Genomic DNA, 7500 nt, shown 5'->3' with positions numbered 1-7500 from the left:
ACTCTCTCGTCGTGGAATCCCCGCGTCGGAGAGTAAAACGCCGAAGGCTTACTTATGAAACTTACGTCTCTCGACGATGGGACGATCCACGCGAAGAGTTGTTACGTGCACGCGTATGGTGCGATTGCGTCGATTCGCTTTTCTGTACGGGGAGCAATAGAACGTTGAGTTGACTTATCGGGTCTTCGTTGGAATTACCGTCGCTGGCATTGTAAACTCCAGATGACCTTGTGATTCCTTCGTCGGGCACTGGTAAAGGGTGGCGATGATGCGTTCTATAATAGAAATACCCGTCGTAGCGTTTCTTCCGAGTCAACCCGCTCACGAAACACTCTCTCGTCGTGGAATCCCCGCGTCGGAGAGTAAAACGCGAATTCATAGTATGGAAACTTACGTCTCTCGACGATGGGACGATCCACGCGAAGAGTTGTTACGTGCACGCGTATGGTGCGATTGCGTCGATTCGCTTTTCTGTACGGGGAGTAATAGAACGTTGAGTTGACTTATCGGGTCTTCGTTGGAATTACCGTCGCTGGCATTGTAAACTCCAGATGACCTTGTGATTCCTTCGTCGGGCACTGGTAAAGGGTGGCGATGATGCGTTCTATAATAGAAATACCCGTCGTAGCGTTTCTTCCGAGTCAACCCGCTCACGAAACTCTCTCTCGTCGTGGAATCCCCGCGTCGGAGAGTAAAACGCGAATTCATACTATGAAAACTTACGTCTCTCGACGATGGGACGATCCACGCGAAGAGTTGTTTACGGGCACGCGTATGGTGCGATTGCGTCGATTCGCTTTTCTGTACGGGGAGAAATAGAACGTTGAGTTGACTTATCGGGTCTTCGTTGGAATTACCGTCGCTGGCATTGTAAACTCCAGATGACCTTGTGATTCCTTCGTCGGGCACTGGTAAAGGGTGGCGATGATGCGTTCTATAATAGAAATACCCGTCGTAGCGTTTCTTCCGAGTCAACCCGCTCACGAAACTCTCTCTCGTCGTGGAATCCCCGCGTCGGAGAGTAAAACGCGAATTAATACTATGAAAACTTACGTCTCTCGACGATGGGACGATCCACGCGAAGAGTTGTTTACGTGCACGCGTATGGTGCGATTGCGTCGATTCGCTTTTCTGTACGGGGAGAAATAGAACGTTGAGTTGACTTATCGGGTCTTCGTTGGAATTACCGTCGCTGGCATTGTAAACTCCAGATGACCTTGTGATTCCTTCGTCGGGCACTGGTAAAGGGTGGCGATGATGCGTTCTATAATAGAAATACCCGTCGTAGCGTTTCTTCCGAGTCAACCCGCTCACGAAACTCTCTCTCTCGTCGTGGAATCCCCGCGTCGGAGAGTAAAACGCCGAAGGCTTACTATGAAACTTACGTCTCTCGACGATGGGACGATCCACGCGAAGAGTTGTTACGTGCACGCGTATGGTGCGATTGCGTCGATTCGCTTTTCTGTACGGGGAGTAATAGAACGTTGAGTTGACTTATCGGGTCTTCGTTGGAATTACCGTCGCTGGCATTGTAAACTCCAGATGACCTTGTGATTCCTTCGTCGGGCACTGGTAAAGGGTGGCGATGATGCGTTCTATAATAGAAATACCCGTCGTAGCGTTTCTTCCGAGTCAACCCGCTCACGAAACTCTCTCTCGTCGTGGAATCCCCGCGTCGGAGAGTAAAACGCGAATTCATAGTATGGAAACTTACGTCTCTCGACGATGGGACGATCCACGCGAAGAGTTGTTACGTGCACGCGTATGGTGCGATTGCGTCGATTCGCTTTTCTGTACGGGGAGCAATAGAACGTTGAGTTGACTTATCGGGTCTTCGTTGGAATTACCGTCGCTGGCATTGTAAACTCCAGATGACCTTGTGATTCCTTCGTCGGGCACTGGTAAAGGGTGGCGATGATGCGTTCTATAATAGAAATACCCGTCGTAGCGTTTCTTCCGAGTCAACCCGCTCACGAAACTCTCTCTCGTCGTGGAATCCCCGCGTCGGAGAGTAAAACGCGAATTCATAGTATGGAAACTTACGTCTCTCGACGATGGGACGATCCACGCGAAGAGTTGTTACGTGCACGCGTATGGTGCGATTGCGTCGATTCGCTTTTCTGTACGGGGAGCAATAGAACGTTGAGTTGACTTATCGGGTCTTCGTTGGAATTACCGTCGCTGGCATTGTAAACTCCAGATGACCTTGTGATTCCTTCGTCGGGCACTGGTAAAGGGTGGCGATGATGCGTTCTATAATAGAAATACCCGTCGTAGCGTTTCTTCCGAGTCAACCCGCTCACGAAACTCTCTCTCGTCGTGGAATCCCCGCGTCGGAGGGTAAAACGCGATATATAATAGTATATGCCAGTGGTTCGCGCGCGTCGTCTCTGAGATACGCGGTCGACAGAGTTCCGAAAACACGTGATGTGCCACGATTTCCGTGCGTCTTACATCTTTCGACGATGGGACGATCCACGCGAAGAGAACGTTCGTGCTTGCGTGAGGTGCAACAGCGTCGATTCGCTTTTCTGTACGGGGAGAAATAGAACGTTGAGTTGACTTATCGGGTCTTCGTTGGAATTACCGTCGCTGGCATTGTAAACTCCAGATGACCTTGTGATTCCTTCGTCGGGCACTGGTAAAGGGTGGCGATGATTCGTTCTATAATAGTAATACCCGTCGTAGCGTTTCGACCGATGTCACCCGCCACGAAAGTCTCTCTCGACGTGGAAACCCCGCGCCGAAGAGTAAACGCGAAGGCTTACCATACGAAAGAAAACGGTATTATACGCCTGTGGTATGTGCGTCTCGGCTCTGTGATACGCGATCGGCAGAGTTACAAAAAAACGTTGATGGGCCACGATTTCCGTGCGTCTTACATCTTTCGACGATGGGACGATCCACGCGAAGAGTAGTTACGTGCTCGCGCGAGGTGCGATAGCGTCGATTCGCTTTTCTGTACGGGGAGAAATAGAACGATGAGTTGACTTATCGGGTCTTCGTTGGAATTACCGTCGCTGGCATTGTGAACTCCAGATGACCTTGTGATTCCTTCGTCGGGCACTGGTAAAGGGTGGCGATGATTCGTTCTATAATAGAAATACCCGTCGTAGCGATTCGGCCGAGTCACCCGCCACGAAACTCTCTCTCGTCGTGGAATCCCCATGTCGGAGAGTAAAACGCGAAGGCTAACTATATATAAGAAATATATAGTATTATTTATGCCTGTGGTTCTCCGTTTGCCCTACTCTCAGATACGCGACTCGGAGAGTTACGAATAATCGTGATGGACCACGATTTCTGTACGTCTTACATCTTTCGACGATGGGACGATCCACGCGAAGAGATCATTCCTGCTTGCGTGAGGTGCGATAGCGCCGATTCGCTTTTCTGTACGGGGAGAAATAGAACGATGAGTTGACTTATCGGGTCTTCGTTGGAATTACCGTCGCTGGCATTGTAAACTCCAGATGACCTTGTGATTCCTTCGTCGGGCACTGGTAAAGGGTGGCGATGATTCGTTCTATAATAGAAATACCCGTCGTAGCGATTCGGCCGTGTCACCCGCCACGAAAATCTCTCTCGTCGTGGAATCCCCGCGTCGTAGAGTAAACGCGAAGGCTTGCTATAGAAGACTATAGTTTATACGCCTGTGGTTCACCGGTTGCCTGCTCTCCGGGGTACGCGATCGCGCAGGAGTTACGGAAGAACTTGATGGGCCACGATCTCCAAGCGGCTATATCTTTCGACGATGGGACGATTCACGCGAAGAGAACGTTCGTGCATGCGTGAGGTGCGATAGCGTTGATTCGCTTGTCTGTACGGGGAGAAATAGAACGATGAGTTGACTTATCGGGTCTTCGTTGGAATTACCGTCGCTGGCATTGTAAACTCCAGATGACCTTGTGATTCCTTCGTCGGGCACTGGTAAAGGGTGGCGATGATTCGTTCTATAATAGAAATACCCGTCGTAGCGTTTCGACCGATGTCACCCGCCACGAAATTCTCTCTCGTCGTGGAATCCCCGCGTCGGAGAGTAACCGCCGAAGGCTTGCTATAGAAGACTATAGTTTATACGCCTGTGGTTCACCGGTTGCCGGCTCTCCGGGGCACGCGATCGCGCGAAGGTTACGGAGGGACGTGAAGCGCCCGAGCAATGAAACGTCCGCAGGAGGAAACGAGCAACCGCCGAACATTGTTTCGCGACGTTTCCATAATGTATTGTCGTTTCGCTCGCATCCCGCTTCTTTCCCCTAGTTTCCTCGACGCGTAGTTTCGCAGCCTTAGTGGACGAATCATTCTCGATTCGAGGAAAGATATGCAGTGGGGCGTGCAATGAGCCCGCCAGAGACCACGATCTCCAATGCGTCTTTACATCTTTCGACGATGGGATGATCCACGCGAAGAGAACGTTCGTGCTTGCGCGAGGTGCGTTAGCGTCGATTCGCTTTTCTGTACGGGGAGAAATAGAACGATGAGTTGACTTATCGGGTCTTCGTTGGAATTACCGTCGCTGGCATTGTAAACTCCAGATGACCTTGTGATTCCTTCGTCGGGCACTGGTAAAGGGTGGCGATGATTCGTTCTATAATAGAAATACCCGTCGTAGCGATTCGGCCGAGTCACCCGCCACGAAACTGTCTCTCTTTCGTCGTGGAAACCCCGCGTCGGAGAGTAAAACGCGCGAAGGCTGTGACTGTAACATATATATATACAGTATACAATGCCTGTGGTTTTTGCGCGTGTCGGCTCTTCGGTATACGCGATCGGCCAGAGTTACGGAGGGACGGTGAAGCGCACGAGAAATTGAAACGGCCGCACGATTGGAACCGAGCAACCGTCGAACATTGTTTCGCGACGTTTCCATAATGCGTTTTCGTTTCGCTCGCATACCGCTTCTTTTCCCCTAGTCTCTGAGACGCGTTTTCGAGCCGTTCTTCTACTATCGATTCTCGTAGAGAGAAGGGACCGGGTAGTCTGGAAGTGGAACCCGCATCTTGCGTGTACCGTACACGGAATTGAGAGGACCGGCCGTGAAGCTCGTTTTAAAGCCGTGCGTCTGACACCCAACTCTTGCGCGCCAATTTCGCGGCAAGAGATAATATGGGACGAATGACCGGCAAAGAGCCAGCTGTGAAGTCTGTTTTTTTAATCGAATCCGTGGACGTGTGTATGCCGTAGCGTCGCTCGTCGTGTTCGTTCATGGTCGTTCCGAGAGAAAGAACGAAAGCGGTAACGAAGGGACCGGCCGTGAAGCTCGTTTTAAAGCCGCGCGTCTGACACCCAACTCTTGCGCGCCAATTTCGCGGCAAGAGATAACATGGGACGAATGACCGGCAAAGAGCCAGCTGTGAAGTCTTTTTTCATTATTTGCTTTCAATCGATCGATCGGTACGATTCGTGCAACGTTTCGCGCGATGCGACGCGAAAACATGCGCGCAACAATAGATGCGTCTGATCGGAAGAACGCGAGGGTCGACTGCACGCGATGGATTCAGTATCGGGTAGGATACAAAATATATCCCCGTCGTTTCCACGCGTGCGAGTCTTCTGCGTCTTTCGCGGGTTTTTGAATGCACTATACGCCCGGAACGTCGAGAAATATATACATATTACTTGAACGTTTTTCGTCTCGAAAGGCTTCGGTGTCGTCTCCAAGGCGACGCCTGAATCTCCTTCGCGCGCTGGTCGGAGATTCAGGTATCAACTTTTATCTTCTCTTTGAAAGAAGAGAGATATTAGGTCGAACAAATGAGAATAAAATTATATATGTGAAATATAAAATTTATACGATTACCCTGAACGGTGGATCACTTGGCTCGTGGGTCGATGAAGAACGCAGCTAATTGCGCGTCAACGTGTGAACTGCAGGACACATGAACATCGACATTTCGAACGCACATTGCGGTCCACGGATACAATTCCTGGACCACGCCTGGCTGAGGGTCGTTTACGTACCATACACTGCTTGCGTAGCTCTGTCAAATCCCCGCCGTCGTTCACCTCTTCGGATCGAACGTTTTTTTACCGAAGGGCGCAAAGAACGTTTCTGAGTCGGGTTAAGAGAAGGATGCTACGTACGAGCGAACGATGGGTGTCTCGTCGGCGTTTGTCGCGGACACGCGAAAATTCTGTGAATTTCACGGACAGTGTACGTTCTAGTTGTTGCAAAACGATCGGAATCGTTTGTATGGACTCGCGTGAGTGTTCGCGGCGTCGTGCGTCGTTCAATTACGACCGCCCGCGGATACCGCTCCACTGCGATATGGATCTGAGCGACAACTTTTTCGGCTGTTCGTGAGATGAACGGTTTCGTGTGTTTAGAAAAATTTTTTTTCCCGCGCTCCCGACGTCACCTGAAATGATGCGTCAGAGGTGAAAGAAAATATTAAGAAGTCGAGAGAGAGAGAGACTACACACGTTTTATTCATATTTTGTATACCGTGCGTGAGACGGATGTGCACGACACGTCGTATGTCGGTATATTACCGACTGGCCCCAGGGAGATTGTTTTCTTCCTCTCTTACGAATGAGATGTACGTTTCGGAGGATCGTCGTTACCGAAACACACGGCAAAACGAGACTTCTCGCAGCAGAACCTTTATACACAATACACATCGACTCTTTTTACCCCGAGAGAGAGAGAAAAGGTGTATTTCTTTTTTTTATTTTTCGAATTCGACGCACGAACGCTTTGACGACTGGAGAAAAACACGGTGTGTGTTAAAATCGTGCGGGACGAGCATGCGTATTCGTAACGGGTCGAATAGTTCTTATTCCCCGTCGTCGCGTGTCCTCGCTGGACCACCACCGTGCGCTTCCGCCACGTTCAGTTGAATTTCGAAATATATATATATAAAAAGAATCACCATATACTCTCTTTCGGGAGGTGTATTTTTATCGGTTTCTGCTATAGAGAAGAGACGGAGATCGTGTTGTGAGGTGTAACGTTTCTGTATCCCCGTTTCGGAGGATCGTCGTTATCGGCGGAACACACGTCAAAACGAGACTTCTCGCAGAACCTTTATACACAATACACATCGACTCTTTTACCCCGAGAGAGAGAAAAGGTGTTTTTCTTTTTTTTTTATTTTTCGAATTCGACGCACGAACGCTTTGACGACTGGAGAAAAACACGGTGTGTGTTAAAATCGTGCGGGACGAGCATGCGTATTCGTAACGGGTCGAATAGTTCTTATTCCCCGTCGTCGCGTGTCCTCGCTGGACCACCACCGTGCGCTTCCGCCACGTTCAGTTGTATTTCGAAATATATATATATATATAAAAAGAATCACCATATACTCTCTTTCGGGAGGTGTATTTTTATCGGTTTCTGCTATAGAGAAGAGACGGACGATCGTGTGTGACACCACGTGGTAACGTTTCCGTATCCCCGTAAAATACGTTTATCTTTTCTCGTAGAAAAGAGAGAGGAAGAGGCAGGAGCTCCTCTTTGGCGAGGCTTTCGAACGTCGCGTCCCGTCCGCCGGAATATAA

At 49.9% G+C, this 7500-nt stretch overlaps 1 non-coding gene across 1 annotated transcript; it reads left to right on the top strand.

The window, feature by feature from the left end:
- Window positions 1-5797: 5797 nt before the first annotated feature.
- Window positions 5798-5952, top strand: LOC143175788 (5.8S ribosomal RNA). The gene has a single exon (XR_013000466.1). It is a non-coding gene; the product is annotated as a 5.8S ribosomal RNA (ribosomal RNA).
- Window positions 5953-7500: the final 1548 nt, after the last annotated feature.

This window comes from Nomia melanderi, unplaced genomic scaffold (genome assembly GCF_051020985.1).
Source record: "Nomia melanderi isolate GNS246 unplaced genomic scaffold, iyNomMela1 scaffold0187, whole genome shotgun sequence".
NCBI classification, from domain to species: Eukaryota; Metazoa; Arthropoda; class Insecta; order Hymenoptera; family Halictidae; genus Nomia; species Nomia melanderi.
Note: the sequence above shows the minus strand (reverse complement) of the source record. Positions and strands in the feature narration are given on the sequence as shown.